Genomic DNA, 27,253 nt, shown 5'->3' on the forward strand with positions numbered 1-27,253 from the left:
GCCTGACCCCTTCTTCAGTAGTGCTGAAAATCAAGCAGACGCCTGAATAACAAGGAGGAAGGGAGAGGAACACAGGTTAACAGGTGAGAGGTAACAGGTGGGTACATATGGGAACGTAGAAGGGAAAGAAGCAGAGAAGTGAAAGGGGAGAGGGCAGAAGGCTAATCACGATGGAAATGGGTGGGAGAAAGGAGGAAGGGAGACAGAGATGAGGGAAAGTGAGTGACGGGGGAGGGCATTAATGGAGCAGCACTGTTTTCTTGCTCCAGATTTTAGTCTCTTGTTTCCCTAAATAAAGCTGCTTTTATCTCATGGATTCCTTCCCTTTGAAATGATTAGAGAGCCAATACCTATGTCAGGTCCACCTTTGGGGCAGGATATTCACGTGATTCCATGTCCAAGGACTAGGAACCGTTGCAATCTCAGACCATCCTACTGCAATCCATGTGGGTCCCAGTACTGCAGTGCAGTCAGAACACTGGCAAACTGTTGACAGCAGCTTTGGGATTTGGAAAATCCTGATATTTCTCTTTAAAGAAAATGGCACCTCATACACCAGGCCTTTGTTCACTAACTTCAGCTCGGTGTTGAACACAATAATATCTCAAAGGCTGGTGCATAAACGGTCCTCGCTGGGACTCTCTGCAACTGATTCTGGACTTCTCGAAGGAAAGACCACAGGATGTCCAGGTTGGCAGCAACACCTCACGCCCCATCACGCTGACCACCGACGTACCTCAGGGCAGAGTGCTCAGCCCGCTACTGTTCACACAGCTGACTTATGACTGCACTCCCTGAAACGGTTCCAACAGAATCATCAAATTTGTGGATGATACAAGAGTAGCTGGCAGTGTCGGCACCAGAACAAATGTTAGTGGGGTGCATTAACGTGTTAGAGTGGGGCACAGGAGAAGCTCATAAACTTACTCAGCAGGGGAGGGGGATGCTGTTACTATCATCTGCCCCTCTCTGATATAGGTACAGAGAGTGCTGCTTTTATGGCGTTAGTTGCTAGTGACGCTTGACGCACGCTAGTGATGCGGGTGGGCCGGGGGGAGAGCTACTAACGTGTGTCAAGCTAGATGCTAGTGATACTTGATGCACGCTAGTGACATGGACGGGAGCAGGTCTGATGACGAGCGTTAGCCGCGACCGTATGGGGGGCACAGTACCTCACTGGGGGGGGGGGGGCAATGCCTGCTGATGCCTTCCCTTGGCACCAACCTTGGTAGTTAGCCTCATTGGCAACAATGATGAGTGGCATTACAGCGAGGAGGTTGAAAGGCCCTTAAAATGGCATGAGAACAACCACCTAAGTCTCAACATGGACAAGGCAAAGTAGATCACGGTGGAATTCAGCAGGATGAAAGTTGACCATTTTCCACTACACATCAGCCATTCCATCATGGAGAGAGTGAAGAGCACAACATTCCTTGGGGTCCTATCATGGACGACCTGTCATGGACGACCTATCATGGACAACCTATCATGGACGACCTATCATGGATGACCTATCATGGACGACCTATCATGGATGACCTATCATGGATGACTTATCATGGATGACCTATCATGGACATCCTATCATGGACGACCTATCATGGACTCACAACACCTCCTCCTTAGGCAGGAAGTGCCTGCACTTCCCAAAGAGGCTGAGGATGACAAGGCTACCGGCCCCCATGTGGAAAACCTTTTACAGGAGCACAACTGAGAGTGTCCTGTCGGGCTGCATCACCGTGTGGTGGGGTGGCTGCAAAGCATCAGACCAGACGTCTGTACAGGGAATCATTAAAACCACCGAGAGGATTAGTGACTTCTGCCTTTCCTCTGTGGATGACATTTACTGGGAACGTTGTCTAAACAGGGCTCAAAGAATTATGGAAGACCCTTTCCATGCACAGTATATTCAACCCACTACCATCAAGAAAATACAGGAGAATCAAAATCGGGACTGCCAGACTGGGGAATAGCTTCTCCCCACAGGCTGACGGACTGATGAACCTGTAACTGTGAAAATCACCCCAAATATTTTAACATCTGTTGTGATTATTTATGTGATCTTTATGTACTGTATATTGTTTATTTTGGTGTGTGCACAATGGATTGAAGAGACGCGGTTTCATCGGGTTGTATCTATATAATCAGATAGTAAAAAACTTGAACTTAAAATAAGTGGTTTCCAGACCTGGTAGTCATGACTTGATTTTAGCTGCATTATTAATAGAAGCACCAGAAATTAAATTTGATTGCGTTGAGAATCAATTCCAGAACCAAAGTACAGATGCAATGACAGTTAAATGTTTTCAAAGAATGTGACTGAAAATAAAGTAAGGCTCACTTATTCATGCAAGTGAAGTTTATTCAGTGTAAGTACAGTTTCGTGTTTTTGTGTTTTGAACTACTTATTCTTCTTATTAGTTAGGCATTTTAAGGGTGAGTCTCAAGCAATCTTGCATCTACCAATCTCCGTAGGTTCTGGATGCTAGGAGTTCTACTGTAGGAGGAGGGCACAGTTCCGAACTGCTTTTCAGGTTGCAATGTTGAAGGCGCAAAGGTTTGCAGGCATCTGATATTCCTCTGCCTCTTGGGAGGAGTTTATCTGCCAATGACAAAGATCTGAGTGGGATCAGGACCACAAGCTGCCTTCGCAAGTTGATTGTCACATCAAGTAGTAAACTTTCCTTGCCCACAGGAGAAAGGATCTCAAGGTTGTCTGAGATGGCATGTATGTACTCTGACAATAAATCTGAAATCTGAAAAGTAAGAACAGCGGCAAGTGGTCTGCATCACTTCAAACCTCTCCATGTCTACTTCAGCATATCACTACCAATGCCAAATTGCAAATTAAATCCAGTCGATCTCTGTCAGTGCGATTCCTCAAGTAGATGCAGCCAACCTGGTCATTTTGCATCATGGGCAAATTGGGGCGAAGGTCCTGTTTCTGTGCTGTAGAATTTTCTGGATCTACCATGCCATGCCTGGTTGTCAGTGTTTTCCCACTCATCAACTTGTGTCACTACTCTCACTTATGCATTGCTTTTTGTCCTCCTTGCAAGGGAAGAGGTCTCAAAGTGCCAGCCTGAGAAGAGAATCCGGGGACTGCCTAACCATCCTGAAACTCATATTAGGACTTATGTTTCTGGAAATAATCAGCTTTTCTGAGTGCTTTCCCATAAAGTGTGGGGATAATGGGCTTATAGTCATCCAATAGCAACATTATTTCTACTCCAAAAGTCTGAATTTAGTATTCACTCAGATGAAATAAATGTCAAAAGATTCTGTTAATGATCTTGAATGGTTTTTTTTTCCTAATTCAAATAGTCTTCTTCCACCTACAATATGAATAAAGGATAATGAACTCTATTCAAAAGGGATTCCCAATTCTGAGGGGAACTGTAACAGAATCATCATCTGTTGTATACCAGCCTAGGTGCTCACGCTTCATCTGATGACACACATCATCTCTCAGACTATATCCCACATGCTACCTCGTGTCCCGTTGATCATCTGTAACTGCAGGGGAAGCAGTCGATGGTATGGCTTTGACGGGTTCCAAATCAAGCAGATGTCATCCAGGAGGATCTCAGCAGGGCTCTGAATGGGGTGTACCTAACTATAGAAGCCAGATATTGCACCATATGGAGGATTTTTCAGTAACTGATAACTTGTGTGGAATGGTGTGATGGAAACAGATGTTGAGCAACAGGGGTGTTGAAGATGGACATGACTAGGCTTTGTGAACAGAAGGAAGAGTCAATATGAGGATGACCTCAGTGAACTGCTGTAAGCTAACTCATGATGAGGGCACTCAGCCACTGTTCTTCCGCTGCCTGCATTCTCTTCCTCCGCATGGTGTCAATATTCTTCATCTTGCTACTTCTCATGCTTCATGTCTTTCTTTTCCCAAAGTGGCCTTGTCATCCCCAGCTTGGGCCTCCAGAAAAAAAGCATCAGATTTGGATTGTTGCAGTTTGTGGTGCGCTGAGGTAGCAACAAGCAAGCACAAACTCCAAAAAAAGATTTATTCCAGTAAAAGTCTGACCACCAGTTCAAGCTTTCGTGGCTCCCCGCGTGACTGGCTCAGGTTTATGTTCAGGTGGGCTGATTGACAGTCGGCCAGGTGGGGCCAGCCCCTTAGGTGGTCTGCCTGCAGGTACAGAGATCGCCCCCTGCAGTCGGATGGTGGTCGTATCACCACACATGTTAACAGCAAATCCAAATCTGTCAATGCTGATGGTTCACTTGCAGTAGGTTGATTGTCAGCACAGGTATACACACACACACACACACACACACACACACACACACACGCACACGCACTTCACAAAATTGTTTTTGACCTCAAATACCAGTTTTCCTTTGATCCCTACATTCCAAGTTGTGTTAATTGGTGAAATAAAAGGATATTCATTAAATTTTTTGTCAATTCCTTCACAAGTGTTATTTATTACTTTCTGACATTTTTAATCACTTTTGGACTGAACTTTTTAACAATTATTGCTCTCTCAACCTTTTCCAGCTGTTTAATTGCTTTAGGAATGTATCTGCCTTGGATCACCCTTACAGACAGGGTGGCTATCATGTAGATTCATCCATAAACTGTTTTAAACTCATCACGCACTGGTTCTTCATGCTGACCAGGGGATTGCATGGCTCAGGGAGTGAAGAATTTTAGTCACACAAGATTGGACTGTTGTGGATGAAAGCATAATGACAGCTGCGTAGGAATTCTGCATGTAGCTGTGGAAAGATGTTGCCGTGATCACAGACCAGTTCTAGTCGATAAACACTTCAGAGTGGTCTTGGAAAAATTTGAGAACTATCTGTGCACACCCTAGACCCATGAGGAGCCAGCCGAAGCCACCTTCCCGAGAGTCCAATTGTTTTGGCTGTTGCGATAGGTAGAAACATTGATTTAATGGCTACTCTGCAAAACAAGATAACAAGATTTGTCTGATGTGTTTGATAATGACTGACTGTGAACTCTGCACATATCTGAGGGTCGACCAAAAGAATGGTACACGATTGTCATTGTGAACAACTCCCGCCTGAACAGATCAGGTCCTTTCTTGTTCGATCACAAATGCCCACCACCCTTTGATGGTAAACCCTGGCAAACATCAGATCTGGTGGGGAGGAGAATCTGAGTACCCTGAGTGAAGGGAGGATCCACATGAGCTTCCATCTCCATGGGTTGGGGGATGCGAGTGATACCGAGGGTCTTGCTGTTTTGTATTATGGAACCTGCTCTGGTTCCCCCAGCCAAGTCTCCACCCTAGGAGTTGGGCAGTGGAGCACAGAAAGGCTTCAGCCATGACTGGACCTTAGGTGGTGGGTCACTGAGACCTCCACCCAAGAACATCCAGACATTCATCAGGAGGTGAGAAACCTGTCTAAATGGGCTGGGGCATTGTCCACAGCTTTCAAATCTTGACATTCAGAGATATTGAAAAACTGTCCAGAAAGGCTGTAAATGATTAAAACTTGTTTAATTTTGAAAAAAATAGAATTAATCAATATCACATTAAATACCAAAGAACAAAAACATTAAATAGTTGCTTTCATTATGTTTCCTGCTAATTTCCAGGTTGGAAATTCCCATTCAAATTCTGGAGTATCTGGCATGTCCAGGCCCTGCTGCTGGGATTCAGTGATAAGGAAGTGAGGGGCGTGTTCACATTTGTCACTCAACTTGTGGTGGGACCACGTACTTGAAACATAGTTGGGAATGGCTAAATGCAGCTTGTTATGACAACCATTGAGCATGAATTAGAAACAGAGGCATCAGTACTGATTCCTGGATGACCCCTACTGCTAATTTTCACCCAGATCTGGTCTTGCTTTTTTTTCCCACAATTCCAAGTTCACTGAGGAGAAATTACATCAAAGACTTTCCCCTCATTTTATTTCAAGAAAGCAATCATTTTATAACAGTTTGTTCCTCAGAATTTTCACGTACATTAATTAGGGCTGCAGTCTTCCACATTTTCTGGTTTGTTCACCTTGAAATTGGATTATGGGTCATATCGTGTTTTACTGCAGAGCCTCTCATTTTCTGTCCAGGTGCCAACAACCAAATATCTGCCTTGTATCAAGGGCTTTTCACCAAGCCCCTTCCTCATTCACCTGAATTAATCCCTTTCTAATCGTCTGCCAAGCAGCTCACCCATCGATCCTTGCTCAATGGCCCATACCTGGTTGACCCTCTCAACAATGAGCCGTAGTCAAATCTGAAGCTTGTTTCCCTCAGACCTGCCCTGCGACTCCATCTCAGACCTAGCATGCATCTTCTTCCTTCTGTGATATCTCTTAGAAAAGACCTGAGTTGCAGCTCTTCTTCAATGGAACAAAACACCACAAATCTCATGTTCCTTTACCTTTATTCACAATAAATTATTTACAAAGGGAAAACCATTCAAAGTTTCTCCCCATCTTTGGATTTCTTTTCTATATAGTATTTCCACCATCAGATGACATGGTGCAGCCAAGGTAGGTAAACTGGTTGACTGTTTTGAGTTCTGTGTGCCCGATGGAGATGTGGGGGGGGGGGGTCTGATGCAATCTGATTCATCTGATGCAAGGATCGTCAAAGAGATAGACAACAGATTGGCCAAGGCAAATAGCGCCTTTGGAAGACTACACAAAAGAGTCTGGAAAAACAATCACCTGAAGAAACACACAAAGATCAGCGTGTACAGGGCCATTGTCATACCCAAGCTCCTGTTCAGCTCCGAGTCATGGGTCCTCTACCGGCATCACCTACGGCTCCTAGAACGCTTCCATCAGTGCTGTCTCCGCTCCATCCTAAAAATTCATTGGAATGACTTCATCACCAACATCGAAGTACTAGAGCTGGCAGAGTCCACAAGCATCGAATCCACGCTGATGAAGACCCAACTGCGCTGGGTGGGTCACGTCTCCAGAATGGAGGACCATCACCTTCCCAAGATCGTGTTATATGGCGAGCTCTCCTCTGGCCACCAAGTCAGAGGTGCACCAAAGAAGAGGTACAAGGACTGCCTAAAGAAATCTCTTGGTGCCTGCCACATTGACCACTGCCAGTGGGCTGATATCACCTCCAACCGTGCATCTTGGCGCTTCACAGTTCGGCGGGCAGCAACCTCCTTTGAAGAAGACTGCAGAGCCCACCTCACTGACAAAAGACAAAGGAAGAAAAACACAACACCCAACCCCAACCAATCAATTTTCCCTTGCAACCGCTGCAACCATGTTTGCCTGTCCTGCATCGGACTTGTCAGTCACCAGCGAGCCTGCAGCAGACGTGGACATACCTCCCCATAAATCTTCATCCGCGAAGCCAAGCCAAAGAAAGAAGACGAAGAAGTATTTCCACCATTGTACCTAGTTACATTCATTTCTATTTACACCATTATCACGACCATGGCACCCTGTTGTTATTTCTCCCTTCATGGTTTAAGGGGCTTTCCCTCGGTCACAGCCCCTCAATGCCCAGTAATGGAAGGACTCACTGTGCTCCTTCCTCACAGTGCTCTCGAGTTGGAAGCACCAAGCCTCAGTGCATCCCTCAGCACATAATCCTGCAGCCTGGAATGTGTTACCGAATTTTATACCAGGGGCTGGACTTTTAGTAATATGTTCATAAGCCGGTTGTGTATGGCTCTTCCCAGTTGCCAGTGTCTTCACATCAAAGTTCATCAAGCTCGCCACTAGAGGGCACACAGACACAATAGAACAGGGGTGTCAAACTCAAATTCACGAGGGCCAAAATTAAAAACTTGGACTAAGTCGAGAGCCGAACTAAATATTTATTGAAAATTTTCAACAACATCTGCATGTTTTCTCTTCTTTCAACATATGTAATGTTAAACTTTAGGATATAACTTTAGGAGGATAATGTTACAGGTCAGGAGTAGGTAGCTCAAGTTCACCCTTTGCTTGACCTGAGGAAAACATATTTGGTCCCTGTGGAGATGTAGTCAGCATTCACAGGCTGTGTCCATTTTGCCCTGCATCAGGACTCAGCATTTCCTGCTCACTCCTCAGGCTCTAGGCCTCTATTCACCCTCGACCCACCATCCCTCTACCTGACCAGTCCTTTACCCAACCTCTACTCACCCCTCACTCCACTTGCTCTGCCTCTACCCACCCCATCCTATACACGCCCCTCTACTGCCTCTCCCCTCAACCTGTTCCTCCCTCTACCCGTCTCTCACCCTCTAATCGCCCCTCCCCTACTTGCCCTGCCCCTCCCCTTTTACCTCTTCCCTATCCACCCCTCCTTCTACTCATTCCTCCCTCTAACTGCCCCTCGCACCACTATAACTTCCCCTGCCCATTATTCCTCACCTACACCCTCTGCCCACCCCTGCTTACCCATCCACTCAGGCCCAGCGCGCTGCCAATCAGCCTTTGCGGACAGCCACCATCTCTCTCTTCACGTGCAGGGCCGAACCAGCCGTCCCTGGGGTCCGCACGGGTGCAAGCGCTGAAGGCCGTGGCGACCGGAAGAAGTGCGCTCGCGTTGTGGAAGGGCCGTCCGGTGCCAGTCACGTGGGGCTTGCGCTGCCCGGGGGCCGTGCGCAGCCTGCCATGCCCGTCGCGCCGACAGGAAATCACAGGCGCTCGACCATCCGCCGCACCGCTCGACAGGTGGGAGAACTGACTGGTTGTGCGGGGAGCCTTCCAACTGACTTGCCGGCTGATGACATCGACAGACTTCTCGTGTTACAATTTCTCGTGTTACAATGGGGAAGGATGTGCAATGAAGGGGGAGGATGATGGGGGTGACATTACCAAAAAACAGCATCGGCTCTCGCTGCAGGGTGGGCCACCTCTAATACATTTTTGAAATGATCTTGTGGGCCAAATATAATTTTGGCCCGCGGGCCAGAGTTTGACATGTGTGCAATAGAATGACTCTTCCTGTGTTTCATGTGTCATAAGGGAAGAAAATCTGATTTTATTGCTAGCATAATGGGGACTTGCAATTCAACAGGGGACAAGTTAACAATCTCTTCAAATATTTTATCTATCTCATTACTGTAAACAAAAGTAATGTATTAATGATTTTACTCATTAGGCATCTTATCACATTTACTTACGTTATTTAATAGTAATGTGCAGTGCAATGTGTTGGTTTTAATCTTTTGATTAAGTGTTCATAACAAATTCAAGGAACCACTAAACAATATCAATGAATAAAACAGAGAACATGTTTTGGCTCATTATCCTTGGGGGTTGAATTTGAATTCATTATTGAGCCATTGTCCACCATTTGAGTGAGGTAGAGATTAGAATCCAAGTGCAACACCATCACTGATTTAGTAGTTGTGGAGAATGTCGAAAGAACCAAAGACTTGTTGATCCAAACCAAGGCTTTTATTAACTAAAAGGCTGGAGCATATCACAAGTAGATCGACCAGTCCAGAATGACCTGGTCTGGCTAGGAGCAATCCTTTAAGACCTGCCAGTAGGTGAGGCTACACTCTCAGCCAATCACAGTCATCCTACACTACCATCTGTACATAGACACATTGGTGATAGAATCTGTACTATCACAGCAGTCAATTGCAAATCAGCCAGTGTATCAAACCAAATCTTCTGTGATCTCTGCCTGAAGGTACAGAAATTATTTTCATGTTAGTATTGCACTGGATAATTCAAGTAAAATATTTCTACTTAAATATAAAAATACACTGTATTATAATTCCAGGGAGCACTTGACAATGTGTCCTCACAAGACCTGAGAGGAAGTTTGAACTGAGTAAAATAATTCTTGCATGGTTTTGTCAAAACATTCTTTATAAGAATCTCAGACACAGGATGTGAAATATCAAGCTGGACATTTGCAGAATAGCTTGGAAAGAGTGATGCTAAATTATCACCTTTGCTTGTGGCCTCAGTAATCACACAGCCTCAGCTTACAAAGACTCCACTGCAATATCTTGATATTTTTGGATTCTGGCCAAAGTCGTGAACTGACTAGTTTTGTGCAAGAGTGAGATGTACAGCAAAGTTCAAATTCAAAGGTGCTGGCGAAATGACTGGTAGGTCCAGTTTCTGAGACTATGATTTGTAGATTGAGTTGACTATGGCTCATTGGACAAGAGATACTGTGCTGATATGTTTCCTCCATTGTATTTAGTTATTGTTGACCACTGTATATATGGAGCTGGCCTGCCCACTGATGACTCATACCCTATGACTCCTCCCCCATGGTCCTGGGCCATAAAGGTTGAGCCACCTCTCCCTTCCCGCCATTCCAATACCTGGATTCGGGCCAGCAAGGTTCTTCTGTACATTAAAGCCTATTGTTCCCTCAGCCCAGTCTTTGTGGTTACTGGTACCATGCTGGTTGAAGAGTGGAGATGCTGCTGGGGTGAGACTTATGCTTCACATCAGCAGCTCCAATATGGAAAAGGCTTGCCTGCTGGAATGATCATGGGCAGAAACCTGATGGGCCAATGCTGGGCTGTGATCGATGTTCAAGGAAGAAGACTGAAATTAAGAAACCTTGAGCATTATTATGTGCAGAGTTGAGAGATACAGCAAGGAGTGGATAGTTGAAGCGGTGTTATAGGGCGATAGTTTGATGACAATTTAGGTGCAGAGCAATTCATTGGCACTGGGTATTGTACTTCCAATCTTTTATGGCTGCCCATCAACTCCACATGATAGCAGAGTTGGGCACGGTGGGGAATGGGAAGGGGGGGGGGGGAAATAATGGTTGGTGAGAGACGAAGCAAGTCGTTGGAGCTCTTCTGTCTCTGATGGTGACCTTGGCATCATGGTTGAATTAATAAACAGCAACCATGGACTGATTAGCACGTGACATAGAGCAGCTGAAGTAAGCAATGTTAAAATATTCCCTGTCTCAAAATGCTTGCAAATTGGAAGGAAAGTGTATATTTTAGCTAAACAATCCAAGGTACTCAACTTTGGACTCAGTGAGTATGTGGTTCTTTTCCTACTTTTTCTCCAGACCCCAAATGCTGTCTCCAGTGAGCACTTTGATTCAAAAGGTTGCACTCTACTTAAAAGCAACCCACTGTATTATTCGTGTTCAACGCTGGATTCATGTGAGTGCCCAATCAAGCAATGTTCAAATGAACTGACTCTTGAATGAAGCAAAAGCCTGCAGAGATCACTGGCAGGCAAATTTTGCCACACATTTGGAAAATGTGGTGTGGAGCTTACTGTTAAAATTTAGGGTTCAGACATTCATTTTTATTCTTTAGGGTTTGAGCTATAGATACTATGCCAATTGCACAATCAAATGCTGATGCATCTGTTTTGTTTCTGGCATTATTACGAGTTCAGAGGACCCCCAAAACCCAGCAGCAATAGATATGCACCACGACAAAGGGTTACTTAAACAAAAGTTGTTTTTAATTATTTTTGAACATGAAACAGAATCAAACTTTAACTTATCTCTATTGATTCACTTAACCTACTTAACCCCCCTCTAATTCTAAGAGCATGTGTGTGTAATGTGTATATAAGTTTAGAAAAGTTCTTTGGTTCACAGTCCAATCTCACTGGTTGCAGGCAACTCTTATACTGTGCACAGAAGTTAACATTAATAAAGTTCACCAGGCTTTGGTGCTTAACAAGTAAATGGTTACCACTCACAAGGGTTCTTGTTAGTTTTCAGAGAGAGAGTTATCTCGTTCCAGGACAGCCACTCCAGTGTCTTGCTGATGAAACTTGCCCCCTTCAGGGTTCTCCAGATGATAACCTCTTTCTTTCAAGTCACCACAGAGTTCCTTTCTGTTTTCTCCTATTCCAAGGGAAACACCAGACAGCCAGTCCTCTCCTCTTCCAAAGTTTGCTAGCTTGTCCCTCTGGAACTGAAGTCCCCATCTCCCCTCTCTCTCACTCCCTCCCACTCTGAGAGCAAATCTTGTTCTGCCTCTGCCTACAAAGATCACATGCTCTTGCAGACTGCAAACTGTTTTCCAGACAAACTGCTACCTTGTTGCCTTTTGCAAACAGCAGTCCATCATAAATCTGTGAGCATTCTGCAAAACTCCTGCAAAAATTTTGTGTTTTAAATTTTTTGTTTGTGACCATTTTATCTCCCAAACACATCTCTATACTCTGTCACAGTGTTATTTCTCCTTTGATGCAGACAGCAAGCTCTGTCATGCTCAGAAGATAGCTCTTCTTAATTTCAATCACTTTACAAAATCCTGGTGACATCCTTCAGTCGTATATGAGAGCCATGCTCCACAGAGTGCTTGCACAGCCAGACATTGTATTCCTGGGAGCTCTCACCTGTTATTCAGTTGAGCTTCTTCATTTAGGATGGTTAATAATGGTGGTCAGCTTCATGAACCCAAGTTCCAGGCTCCCCAAAGTGGAGCAGGGCACAGAGAGGAATGCTTCTGAACTAAAAGACAACTGTTTGTCTAGGCGTGATGATCTTTGTGTGAATTTGTCATGCGTTTACATTATGCCACAAGGCTCTTATTAATTTACTGGTGACAGAGAGGACTTTCAGAAATAAATAGTTTGATTGCTTTGCTATGACTTTGTGAGCTGCATTAATTGAATGAAGTTGACCTTAATGCAGATGTTAGAATTAGAAACTGCGAAGTGTGATAAGTACAGGTGCTCCCCTACTTACGATGATCCGACTTACGATTTTTCAAAGATACGATGGTTCGAATCCGTACTTCCAATTTCAGATTCCGATCTGTTCCCGCGCTTGCGATATGCGGTACCCTACTCTCTCGAGATCCTGGCATTGTAGTTCAATGCTTCAAACACTCTTCAAGGACAGTGTGCTTTCAGCTGTGTAGGTTAATGGTTTTTTTTCAGTGTGGAATAAAAGTATTCAAAGTTTAATTATAAGAAAATTTAGTATTCTGTTTCGACTTACGGTTCGTTTCGACTTACGATGGGTTTGCCGAAAAGCAACCCCATTGTAAGTTGAGGAGTTCCTGTATAGTGTGAGGTGGCATTTCCCACACCTGTCATCTTTTAATCCATGGCACCTGCTTCTGGCTTGGGCATCTGCCTATGTTGTCAGGGGATCTCATTAACTTGATATGCAGGGATCCTGTTAAGGCTTAAACAAATAGCATCCTGACTCCCATTATAACTGGGGACGCCAGGTGATTGCAGGCCATCAATTGTCACGAAAGGAGAAGGTAATTTTCTTTTCTGGAACCAAGAGGGCTGGAGTGCTAGCCACTGACTCAGAAAGGAATTGCAACAACTCCTGCTCCGACAGGCCCACCAACCCCACAGGACCGTCCACCAAAACCCACTCCCTGCCTCTTATCTGCAAAGCGATCCTCAGCAGGTTCTCTGCCTGTTCTGGGTGGAAAATGCACCAAGAACATTTATGGAGCCTGTGGTTAAAATCACTAATGGCCTCCTGCTGTGCTTCTGTGCTCACGGTCAGAGCAGTTATCCAAGAAACCTGCTCCGAGTTAAAATTTCCATCTCCTGGTTTTCAGATCCCCTTGATATTTCTTCTTAATGGGTTCTCCAGCTGCCCAGTTGTGATCTTGACATTGGAGCTATTTGCAAGTATGACATATATTTTACTCAAGTGACACAATTATTATGGATTCAAGATTTTTTCATCTCCAGAAATGAAACTTTTGAGCATTTTGTCTGCTCCTTCCTGTATGCTGAAGTGAGGGCAGCTTCAACTGATTCATGAAGTTCACTCCACCAGTGAAGAACTGAATCAAATTACACAGTCAGTGCTTCGCAGCTTTTAAAATTCTAAATTATAATTTTGTTATGCAAGCTATTAAAAGATATATTCATGATATATGCTTCCATGTACCTATTAAATGTTTTAATCGGTACATGGAAGCATATATCATGAATATATCTTTCAATGAATATTTCCATTCTTAAATGTTAATATTATTTTAGCAAATTGCATTAATGTTGCTTCAGGTTGGAATTGTTCCCATAGCATATTGAACTTGGAACTTCATAATTCTCTGCGTGTAGTAGCATAGATTTTGAAATGACAAAAAATTCTATTAAATCTTATGAACATCTTGGATAAAGGAATGAGTACTGAAGCCTAATGAGGCAGTATTGAAATTTCAGACATTAACATTCTGAAAGAAAATTTACATAATGGAACATCATAGTAACCAAAATATTCCGTTGTGGGGAATCTGCCAAATGAATATTATCTGGGATGCAGCAGTTCCCTGCACTCCTATTGAAAGTGCTTTATGTCTGTAAGTAATTCTCATTTTTACACACAATAACGTTAGAAACCCTAGCATTATCTGCAGTGGATCTTGACAATCCTGTCCCTTAGAAAATACATTGTGCGAGCTGAAAAATAGTTACATTGCATAAAATTTTATTACTGTCTCTTGCTGATATTATTGAATAGAACTTATTGGACTAGAAAATCAATCAGATAGTGCAGTCTTTTATGCATTACATGATTGAATGGAAGTATAAAATTGATTGTAAGTTTGATCAGGACAACCAAGTGCACATACTGTACAATGTGAAATGGTATCTCTGGTTTTCATGTCTATGATGCTCCGATAAATGTAAACTGCTGGGCATTCAGTGATAATTTCAGTCAACATATAATGTACATCGGTTGGTGCTGTATCATTAAACCGCACACGTTAACTGAAGAAATAGCCTTCGGTCCAAAGGATACAGGTAATATCCCAGAAATAACTGTAAACTAGAAATTGGAAAGGCCCAACGAACTCAGTAAAATTAGGATCATTGGGAAAATGACACTGAGTAGATGGCTGGAAGAGCAGGCTGACAAATTTCTGGCCACCGACTGGCTTCATCTCAGGTTCTTAAGACAAATGGCCGGTGAGAAGGTTGATGCATTGGTTTTGATTCTCCAAAGTTCCCTGGATTGGAAAGTAACACATGTCATTTCTTTATTCCAAAAGAGGGGGAGACAGGAAGCAGTCTTAACATTTGTCACGGAGAAATATAGGAAACAGCAATTAAGGGCGTTTTACCACACACTTTAAAAACAAATTAAGGCATTCAGACAAAGTCCGTATGTTTTTGTGACAGAGAAATCACATCCGACCAATTTATTAGAATTGACGCGCTGTTACAGAAGGAACATGTGCTGGGGATAACAAGGAACTGGCAGATGCTTTCAGATTTCCAGAAGGCATTTGCTGAGCCGCTGCACCAGAGGTCATTGCAGAAAGCTCAGATACAGGAGGTAATATATCAGCATGGGGAGAAGATTGGCTGGCTAGCAGGAAACAAAGAATAAGCACAAAGAGATATTTTTATATTTGGCACAATATAACAAATAGTGTACCACAGCAACCAGTACAGGGGCCTCAACCTTTTACAAGTTATTTTAATGACTTGGATGAAGACTAAGCTTGATAAATTTGCTGATGGCACAAAAATGGGAAGAAAAAATGAGTTGCAAAGCAGAAAGAGGGAGACAACAGGGGGCTAGAGATAAGCCAAAGGGTAAAGGCAGGCACAGGGACATACTGTGTGAAAATTTCTGAATATTAATGCATTCGAAGTAGTTCAAAAATGATTTATGGGACTGAAACCAGAATGAGATGAGGCTATACAGACTAGACGTATCTACTGGAGTTTAAAGGAGTGAGTGGAGATTTAATTGAAACATATGAGATTCTGAGGGGTCTCGTCAGGGTGGAGGTGGAAAGCATGTTTCCCCTTGTGGGAGGATCTAGAACTGCTGGAGAATGAGGCCATTTCAGATACATATGTGTTTTCTCTCTCTCTTAGAGGGTTGTAAGACTTTGGAACACTCTTCCTTAAAGGGCAAATGCAGGAATATACTTCATAAACATAGGGATGAAAAGTTACCATAGATTGGCACAAACATTATGTTTGCATTGAAAAATGGCAGCGTCGCTGGAGCTGCTGGTAATGGCAGTGGTGTCGATGGTGCAGAACTGGCAGAGCTGAGATACAGCAAGGGCTGTATCAGGCTCAACCGCCTGATCTTAATGTCAACAGCTCAGTACAGAGTTTAAGCGGCCCGATAAAGGAGCCAACCCATGTTTTATTTTAAAATCCTGCAATTGCAGAATCTATGTCCAAGAGAGTATGCTTGGAAGCGGCCTTGAGGGGTTGCAGACTCCGTGGGAGCAGTGGACCAACACAGGGCACCGGCAATGGGGGAGAGCACACCCTATTGAGAAGGAGAAGCAGAGGATGATGACCTCAACAACGGACCAACGATGGGCTCAATGGCTGAGGGACCTACACTGGCTGTGGGCGACTTGCAGTCATGGGAACCCCATAGGCTGAAGGCTGCTGGAGACTGGTTCATTGGAACGAGGTATTGGAGCCAGGATTGGAGAAGGTGCTGAACAAGCATTTTGGCCCATGAGTCCAGGCTGCCTAATTTACAGCCCATTTACGTACACCTTGAACCATGGGAGGAAACCAGAGACCCCAGAGAAAACCCAAACAGGTACAGAGAGAGTGTACAAACTCCTTACGGACAGTGTGGGACTCTAACCCCAGTCTAATCCCAATTTCTGGCATTGTAAAGCATTGCGCTAACCATGAAAAGGGCTCCTGAGGGGTCTTGGACGCTGAAGGCTTCCTGATCAGATCAGAGGTTTGGATTTGGAGCTTGGGTTGCCAATGGATCGAACAGGAGTCTGTGTGGCTGCAGAAGCACTGGAGGCAAATCCATTGACATTCAGTGATTCTGGAGTGTCTCTCTTTTGCTTCTCATTTACTGTAGGGGGTGCTGGGCAACACCAATGGTGACTCTTTGTCTGCCTTACATCAGGCAGAAGGCAATTTTGTGTAACTTTACTCTTTCTGTACATGACAATTAAAGGACCTTGAATCTCGAATTAGATCAGGTGCAAGCTTTATAAATGGTGGAACAAGCCTGCATAACCAAGTTGCGTATTCCTTCTTCTAAAATTTCTCCAAATTCAGATTTCAGATTTATTGTCAGAATACATATATGACGTCACATACAGCCCTGAGATTCTTTTTCTTGTGGGCAAAGCAGAATTGCCACCTATTGGTAGTGCAAAAAAATTGTACTGTGTAGCAATGGCTACTCTGCTTACTGAGTAACTCCACAACCAAACGGGTTGAGTTCAGTGAGCAAAAACTGATTTATTGTGGTCTACCTGGCTGTTCTTATACTCCTAGCCCAGACCAGGCTGAGAACCGCGTCGTGGGACCGGACGTCGTCAGGGCGTCACGTGGGACACAGAGCTTGGGCTTCTGAGCCTGGTGCCGAGGTCGGGAAGAAACCCCCGATGGCGCCATTTTGGCCGGCTGCCCCGCTGTGTGCGTGACATGTGGGGCTGGTTCGCCTGCCTAATGGCATGCCGCCACAACTCAAAGTATATACGTAAACAAATAAAGAAATGTAAACAAATTGACTGTGCAATACACAGAGAAAAAAAATCATCAAAGTGCAAATGTAAGAGTTCTTAAATGAGTCCTCGAATGAGTTTGTCGTTGAGGAGTCAGATGGCAGAGGGATAGCAGCTATGCCTGAACCTGGTGGTCCGAGACTTGTGGCACCTATACCTCTTTCCTGATGGTAGCAGCGAGAACAGTGCATGTGCTGGGTGATGTGGATCCTTGATGATTGCTGTTGCTCTCCAACGGCAGCGTTCCCTGTAGATGTTCTTGATGGTGGAAAGGGTTTTGCCTGTCATAAGAACTCTCACATGGTTGCATATGGCGTGTTTTCACTGTTGAATAAGTGCCGCATTGAGCTTTCTTCTACGTCTTCCTGGCATCTTTAAAACCCTTTGGATTTTTCAAAGTTCCTTCAACGTATAAGCAACATTGTACAGGTACACGATCCTTTATCCGGACACCTAAAATCTGGAAAGTTCCAAAATCCGGCAAATGGGGACCGGCAGTTGGGGGAGGCGGCTGAGGGACCAGCGGTCGGGGGAGACTGCCAGGCAGCCAAGGGACAGGTGGTTGGGGGAGGCGGCCAAGGGATCAGTGGTCAGGGGAGGTGGTGGGGGACCGGTGGTCGAGGGACTGGCAGCTGAGGGACCGGAGGACGGGGGTGGTGATTGTACGGCCGAAGGACCGGCAGTCAGGGGAGACAGCCGATGGACGGTCGGTCAGGGGAGACGGCCGAGGGATCGCAGTTGGGGGAGACGGCCATGGGACCAGCGGTCGATAGAGACTTCCGGGCGACTGGAAGGAGGTGGGGGTGGATAGGCAGCACAATTCAGGTGGGCTTTCCGAAATCTGGAAAAATCCAAAATTCAGAACACACTGTTCCCCCAAGGGTTCCAGATAAAGGATCGTGTACCTGTAAATAGTTAATATGTCAACCAATTTACCCAATGCAATGTCCCAATGAAATAAACAAGGGAAATATTTCACATGAGGACCTTCCTATTGTGCTTTACGTAATCTATTGAGAGAACAGGTGGAGCTCCGGTTAGACAAGTTAAAGTGAAGGGAAGCCCTCAATTTTCTAGGCAATTCACGATTTATTTTTGGCCTAAAATGAAATCACAACATCAATGCAATTTAATATCTCAGATTCATAATTATTTTACCAGTCATATTTTATGGCATTTACAAATGGCATCTGTTCAGTAAATAGTGACTGATCATTTCTATTTTTAAAGTGGCAGTCAGTGTTATGATAATGTACGGCTATTTGTAAAAACTGACAAAAATGGAATCAAATTCGTTATTGCACTGTATGTGATTATTGTACGCAGTGTTTCTCTTTTAGTTACAACAGAACCGTCATCATTATGAAAGTTGCTCAAAGTTCACCTTGACTTCACTCATGTCCTTCCTGCACAAGCCTGAGTTTGTTAAGACAAAGAGAGTCATTTTAAACTTGGCCCAAACTCAAGAGAATTGATTCACTACCAGGAATACACAATATTTTAAATTAGCATTGGAAAGGAGTAAAAACTAACCTTAAATACCAGAAACAAAATGTGGAATTAATTGACAAACTAAAAATTCAATCTGAATATTCATTACTTCTATTTCTTGAGTAAACATACAGATGTTTACAGAATTTTTTCCAGATTTTATTTTGGTGGTGTGAAATAATCCTATAGCAAAATCATCCAAGTGCAAAGTAAATTCTTACAGTAAAATAAAGTGCTTACCTTAGTGAAGTCACTTCATCTCTAAGTGTAATGTTGAGTGACTTTATGTGAACTAACATTTCAGCAGTGGTTCTGCATTGGTTAAGTTTTTTTTATCATATTATTTTTACTCATCCATTGTTACTTGCCTCCTATTCCCTGTAGCTTAGATCCTTCTTTCTGGTAGTGGTTGGTGAATTGGCCCCAGGGATGGACATTACTGGTGTGACCTTGTTGTGGTCGCATGCCCACATGTATTTTGTGTACGGCTGGTCACTGCTGTTGACTTACCGGAAGTGACGCTCGGCGTGCCTGCTTGTGATTATGAGGCGAGACCAGGATCAGCGTCATAGTCACGTGCGGGAAGCAGTGAATGTGGAGTGGGGTTAGAGAGGAAAGTGAGGCTTTAATGGAATCGTGCTGATTAAAAAAGACACAGCGTGGTCGTTGAGCTTAATAGTGATTGACCCTTTATTTCTTCTTCTTTCTTCTTTGGCTTGGCTTCGCGGACGAAGATTTATGGAGGGGTAATGTCCACGTCAGCTGCAGGCTCGTTTGTGGCTGACAAGTCCGATGCGGGACAGGCACACACGGTTGCAGCGGTTGCAGGGGAAAATTGGTTGGTTGGGGTTGGGTGTTGGGTTTTTCCTCCTTTGTCTTTTGTCAGTGAGGTGGGCTCTGCGGTCTTCTTCAAAGGAGGTTGCTGCCCGCCGAACTGTGAGGCGCCAAGATGCACGGTTTGAGGCGATATCAGCCCACTGGCGGTGGTCAATGTGGCAGGCACCAAGAGATTTCTTTAGGCAGTCCTTGTACCTCTTCTTTGGTGCACCTCTGTCATGGTGGCCAGTGGAGAGCTCGCCATATAACACGATCTTGGGAAGGCGATGGTCCTCCATTCTGGAGACATGACCCACCCAGTGCAGCTGGATCTTCAGCAGCGTGGACTCGATGCTGTCGGCCTCTGCCATCTCGAGTACTTCGATGTTAGGGATGAAGTCGCTCCAATGAATGTTGAGGATGGAGCAGAGACAACGCTGGTGGAAGCGTTCTAGGAGCCGTAGGTGATGCCGGTAGAGGACCCATGATTCGGAGCGGAACAGGAGTGTGGGTATGACAACGGCTCTGTATGCGCTAATCTTTGTGAGGTTTTTCAGTTGGTTGTTTTTCCAGACTCTTTTGTGTAGTCTTCCAAAGGTGCTATTTGCCTTGGAGAGTCTGTTGTCTATCTCGTTGTCGATCCTTGCATCTGATGAAATGGTGCAGCCGAGATAGGTAAACTGGTTGACCGTTTTGAGTTTTGTGTGCCCGATGGAGATGTGGGGGGGCTGGTAGTCATGGTGGGGAGCTGGATTGACCCTTTATTATTACGGCGAGATATAGCAGTTTCTACAACTGGTGATCCTGACATGATCAGTACGCTCCACAACCTCTCTCATCCAGGCAAGAAAGCAATAATCAGTATTGTGTTGGGATAGTATCAGATTCAGTGGGTTCACAGAGAGATGTGTCTGGACACATGTCACAATCAGAGGTAATTTTATAGTACACACAGGAATCAAACAGGGGAAGACGTCAAGCAATACAATCACTCTCACTACTTAATAGCTATGAAGGTATTCACATTGGATCCAGATTGGACGCTGATACTGGTGGCCATCTATCTTCTACTTGGCACAAGACAAAAACTATAACATTGTAAGCAGGCACATTGGGCACAAAGGTCCTCTAAACCAGTGGCTGCTTACCCTACCACACACTCCTGCATGTGTACAGACAGGGACTTCAAAACACACTCAGGATTCCTTAAAACAACAGGGGTGCGGCTCCCTGCAAGCACTGATTTATCGGTAGTAGTAAGGCTCAACTAAGTGCAGTGTAAACTTCACTCACGACCCCTCCAGCGATGTCCACAGTAACAACTTGGCATGGAGCGATGTCTGGGACTTGGACTAAGGAGCAGAGAGAGAGGACTGTTGCACGTATTGGGGTTTATGTTGTTCTGAGTTGGGTGTCTGGCAAACGATGATGCTACATCATTCAATTGAGCCAATGGCAAGGTGTGCATTAATGGGTGGCCGGAGTTCAACCTAGAATGGCAGGTGATGCGACTTCTGACTAGGCTGACAGGGAGGTCATGTGATCCTCTGCAATCCCAAGGTTCCAGACAGGGAAGTCATGCGATCCTCCATGATCCATATATTACAAACTGAATGTTTCACCTGGTCACACATTAAGCATAATGTCGGACTATGGGCAAAGACTTGCTTGCCATGTCAGCAGGCACACCAAAACCCCACTCAGATATTTTCCTGTCCCGGATTCTAATTTTGAACATGTCCTCCTTGATCTGGTCGGCCCACTCCCACCTCCGAGACGTTACAATTATTTGCTCACCCATGAAGATCAGACTACAAAATGCCTTCCCCGTCACCAACATCTCTGTGGAGACAGTCGTCTGGACACTTGTTGACTGGTGGGTTCCATCCTTTGGCGTCCCAAACACAATTACAAAAGACCGAAGATCCCAGTTTGAGTGGGCGCTCTTCTGAGCACTTATCAGCTTTTGGCACCAATCGGGTTTGGATGATGGCTTACCATCCACAGACGAATGCCCTCATCGAATGCTTCCAACGTCAGCTAAAAACAACATTGACAGCTGGGGGTGATACTTCCCAGTGGAGTTAACAGTTGGTCATGGTCCTCCTTGGCATTTGTGCAGCCATAAAAGCAGACCTATCTAAGTCGCTCAGTGGTGGAAATGGTCTATGGCTCCATTCTAACACCTTCCCTGCCAACTTGTTGAACCTGCTCCTACGACTAGACCACTTGATCCTGCCAACTTCATCAGCCGACTATGGCAATCCATGCAGTTACTCAGGTTAACGCCAATGTAGCAACCATCTATTATGGTCTATGTGCCAGACGACTTATGACGCTGCACACGTCTTGGTTCGACCCATCAATGTTCGCCGTACGCTTCAGCGAGCATTCAACGGCCCTCACCAAGTCATCCAATGCCTGCCCAAATGTCTTGTGATCCATCGAGACAGAAAGACCGACACTCTATCAACTATTTAAAGCCAGCAAACTAGCCGATTCCGCCACCTACCAAACCAGTGAAGGCATAAGACCCCAACTCTTCCTGTCAACCACTGCCTACGCTTTAGTACCAGGTGAGATCAGGCCAGACAGTCGACCCACTAGACTTAAGAGGCAAGAGCAAAGACAGCATTGCAGTCACATGAGAGCTGTAGTGACTGAAGTCGCGCGAGGCAGAGTTGGAGAGCAGAGTGAGGCGTTAAAGGACTAGTGTTGCATAAAGCAGACACAACATGGCTTGCTGATCTTAATAGTTTTTGACCCTTTATTTTTAAAAAGAATTTAGACAGAACAGCACAGTAACATGCCATTTTGGCCCACAAGTTCATGCCTCACAATTAACCTACACCCCCGGTACGTTTGGAATGATACTGGAGCCCCTGGGGAAAACCCATGCAGACACGGGAAGAATGTACAAAATCCTTGCAGACAGCATGGAATTCAAACCCGGGTCCTGATCGCTGGCGCTGTAACAGCGTTGCACTAACTGCTACACTGACCGAGTGGCGAGATTTAGCAGCTTCTACAACCTGGTCAGAGTGATTCTGTTGAAATGTATAAATAAGTTAAGATACATAGAAGTTACTTGTCCTTACACCTAAAGTCCTCATTCAGGTTATAATTTTGTGGGTTAAATGCAGACTGATGTTATGGTTTGTGACATTTATTGAAGGGGCTCCTTCACCATGTATGGGAGTGTCAAGTTTGGAGTTTAGGCAGCTGCACAAACTGTCTGCAACATCTCCTATTTAAAAAAAACTTTGCATTTGGATACAAGTGTAGCACATTGTAAAACTGACAGGGTCAGGGATGTGCTAAATATCATAAACTAGGGGGTGACATTTTTTTTCCTTGTAATCTTTTATTTGGAAGCCTAATAGAAAACAACAGCTGCCTTCAGGAGGACAGGCTATGAGAGATTTCTTCTGGGACTGGTATTTCCGCTCTTTCTGGTCAAACCAGATACTACCCTAAGGACCACATAAAAAGTTGGGACTGATTCGAGGAACTGGAGACAGGTAGTGATCTGTTGTGTTCAGACAGCATCTGCATTAAAGTCAGAATTAGAGAACTAACTGCCAACCTCCAAGGTAGAAGATTTCATTGCTGAAGCTATTCTTTGCGCAGGATTTAGCATAAAAACAGAGGGTGGAATTCGGGGTGTGAAATTTTTATAGACATCCTTCCTGTGTGAAAATGGAAAGCGCTGAATATTTTGGCAGGCTCTTGAGATGAGTCTAATATCAAGCTCAAGTTCATTACCATTTCATTGTACATATTGTCTCTTTTTCTTGTCTTGTCTTTGGCTTGGCTTCGCGGACGAAGATTTATGGAGGGGGTAAAAAGTCCACGTCAGCTGCAGGCTCGTTTGTGGCTGACCAGTCCGATGCGGGACAGGCAGACACGATTGCAGCGGTTGCAAGGGAAAATTGGTTGGTTGGGGTTGGGTGTTGGGTTTTTCCTCCTTTGCCTTTTGTCAGTGAGGTGGGCTCTGCGGTCTTCTTCAAAGGAGGCTGCTGCCCGCCAAACTGTGAGGCGCCAAGATGCACGGTTTGAGGCGTTATCAGCCCACTGGCGGTGGTCAATGTGGCAGGCACCAAGAGATTTCTTTAGGCAGTCCTTGTACCTTTTCTTTGGTGCACCTCTGTCACGGTGGCCAGTGGAGAGCTCGCCATATAATACGATCTTGGGAAGGCGATGGTCCTCCATTCTGGAGACGTGACCCATCCAGCGCAGCTGGATCTTCAGCAGCGTGGACTCGATGCTGTCGACCTCTGCCATCTCGAGTACCTCGACGTTAGGGGTGTGAGCGCTCCAATGGATGTTGAGGATGGAGCGGAGACAACGCTGGTGGAAGCGTTCTAGGAGCCGTAGGTGGTGCCGGTAGAGGACCCATGATTCGGAGCCGAACAGGAGTGTGGGTATGACAACGGCTCTGTATACGCTTATCTTTGTGAGGTTTTTCAGTTGGTTGTTTTTCCAGACTCTTTTGTGTAGTCTTCCAAAGGCGCTATTTTGAAACAGCGTCTCTCCAGACCATGGTACGTGCACACACGAAAACACACAATACACAGTACCGAGTGATCACTTAAATAATGAAAATATGTAAATATTTGGAATGATTTTCACAGTTACAGGATAGTGCGGGGAGAAGAAGCTATTCCCCAGATGAGTCCTGATTTTGATGCTCCTGTACTACCTTCCTGATGTTAGTTGGTTGAAGATACTGTGGTCTGGATGGCAATGGACTTCTATAACCCCTTGAGTCCTGTTTAGATAAGAATCCCAGTAAATGTCATCGATAGAGGAAAGGGAGAGCCCAGTGATCCTCTCGGCTGTTTTAATGATCCTCTGTATGTACTTCTGGTCTGATGCTTTGAAGGTACCAAACTACACAATGATATAGCCAGACAGACCACTCTTAATTATCCTCTGTAAAAAGTTGTCAAGATGAGTGCCATTAGCCACAAGACCTTAATATTTATGAGTATAAAGATGATATTCAGCCATCGAGTCTGTCCTGCCATTCAGTCATGAGCTGCTGCAATTACCCACTCAGCCCCACAGCCCGGCCTTCTCCCCATAACCTTTGATCCCTGTCTAATCAAGAACCTATAAATCTCGGTCTTAAATGCATCCAATGACCCGGCCTCCACATCTGCCTGTGGCAACAAATTCCACAGATTTGCCACCATCTGGCTAAATAAATTCCGAAACATCTCTGTTTTAAGCGGACACCATTCGATCCTGAAATTGTGCCCTCTTGTCCTAGATTCTCCCACCGTGGGAAACAACCTTTCTACATCTACTCTGTCCCACACCTTTCAACATTTGAAATGTTTCAATGAGATCCCCCCCCCCCCCATATTCTCCTAAATTTCAATGAACACAGGCTAAGAGCTGTCAGATGTTCCTCATACAACATTTTCATTCCCAGAATCATCATCAGGAACCTCTTTTGAACCCTCTCCAACATCAGCACTCAAAACTGCCCACAATACTCCAAGTGAGATCTCACCAGTGCCTCAACATCATATCCCTGCTCTTATATTGGATTCCTCTTGAAATGAACGCCAGCGTCACATTCTTCTTTACCACCGACTCAACTTGCAGGTTTACCTTCAGTCTATCCTGCACAAGGACTCCTACGACTCCCTTTGCATTTGGGTACTTTCAGTTCTCTTCCCATTTTAAAAATAGCCTGCTCATTTTTTTTTTTTCTACTGTACACTTTCCGACATAATATTTCATTTGCCACTTTGTCCATCTCCTAATCTAAGTCCTTCTGCAGCCTGAGTGTTCCCTCTGTGCTACCGGCACCTCCACCTACCTTCATATCATCCGCAAACCTGGCCACATCCCCCAAATCATTGCTGCACAATATCAAAGGAAGCGGCCCCAACACCGACCCCTGCAGAACACCACAAGCAACTGGCAACCAATCAGAATGTGATCTGCGTATTTCAAGTCTCTGCTTCCTGCCAATCAGCCAATGCTCTACCCACGTGAGCATGTTTCCTGTTATACCATAGGTTCTTATTTTGTTAAGTAGCCTTAGTCCGGCACCTTCTCAAAGGCCTTCTGAAAATCCAAATACACATTATCTGCTGCATCTCCCTTATCCAGACTGCTTGTCACTTTCTTAAAGAATTCCAATAAGTTTGTCAAGCAAGATTTTCCCTTAACAAGGCCCTGCTGGCTTTGGCTTATCCTCCCATGTGCCTCCAAGTATCTGCAACCTTATCCTTTACAATCGACTCCAATATTTCCCCAACTGCTAAGTGGGTTGCAATTTCCTTTCTGCTGCCTCCTTCCTTTCTTCAATAGCGGGGCATCATTTATGATTTTCCAGTCCTTCGGGACCATGCCAGGATCTATTGAATCCTGAAAGATCATTACCATTGCCTCCAGAATCTCTACCACTACCTCTTTCAGGAACTGAGGGCGCAATCCATCTGGTCTGGGAGACATCATTAGACCATTCAGCTTTTTGAGCACCTTCTCCTTTGATATATTAACTGAACTCACTTTCCTTCCCTGATACCCTTTGAGATCTGGCACACAGCTTGTGTCTTGCACAGTAATGACTGAGGAAAAATACACATTTAGTTCGTCTACCATCTCCTTGTCTACCTTTGTTATTTCCCTGGCATCAGTTTCTAGTGATCCTATATCAACTCTCACCTCTTTTATTCTTTATTTACTTGAAGAAGCTTTGTATCCTCCTTGAAATGATTTGCTAGCTTATTTTCATACTTCATCTTTTCCCTCCTTATGAGTTTTTTACTTACCTTGTAAATTTTAAAATACTGTAGCGTCTGCTATGGCAGAGCTACAGAATAAAAAGACGTCCATGCGGCGCAAGGGTGAACCAGTAACTGATTTTATTATTTGAATTCACCGCGTTGTATGAAGGGGAATGCCTGCTTCCAGTCACATGTGCACCGGCTTCTGGAAGTGACGTCAGCACGTCGTGGTGTCAGTCCTTGTCCGGCAGTACGCCACCTGGAAGTGGAGAGTTCCCTTAGTCCACATGTGGCGTCAACTGCAGGCTTCTCCTCAGTAGTGAAGGGGGGCCCATGGCATCTTGGGTCGGCCGACTGGAGCAGCGATTCGGCCCATCTAAACGCACAGTCGCTCGGCCCTCTACAATACCATATATACTTGTGTAATCATCAATACCGTGTGATAGTTGACTCTCCCCTGCTTTGGCCCAAAAATCGAGTGTTTTGGCCTTGACTGCCTGCCCATCTGAGCTCCTGACACCCTAACAGCAGACCTTCACCCCGGCCGCCTGCCTACTGGAGCTCGTGACACCCCGACCGCCTGCCCACCAGAGCTCCTAACACCCCAATAGACACTCATTCCCGGATGCCTGCCCATCTGAGTTCCTGACATCTTGGCCGCCCACCCACTGGAGCACCTGACACCCTGGTCACCTGTCTATCTGAGGTCCTGACCACAGTTCCTCGACCCATGTAAAAGTTGACCACCCTCCATTTCTGGCCTGAAAAAGTAGTCCAAAAAATTGGATGATTAAATGAGTATATACGGTACTTCCTAATCCTCAACCTTCTAACTAA

Source organism: Narcine bancroftii, chromosome 1 (assembly GCF_036971445.1).
Source record: "Narcine bancroftii isolate sNarBan1 chromosome 1, sNarBan1.hap1, whole genome shotgun sequence".
NCBI classification, from domain to species: Eukaryota; Metazoa; Chordata; class Chondrichthyes; order Torpediniformes; family Narcinidae; genus Narcine; species Narcine bancroftii.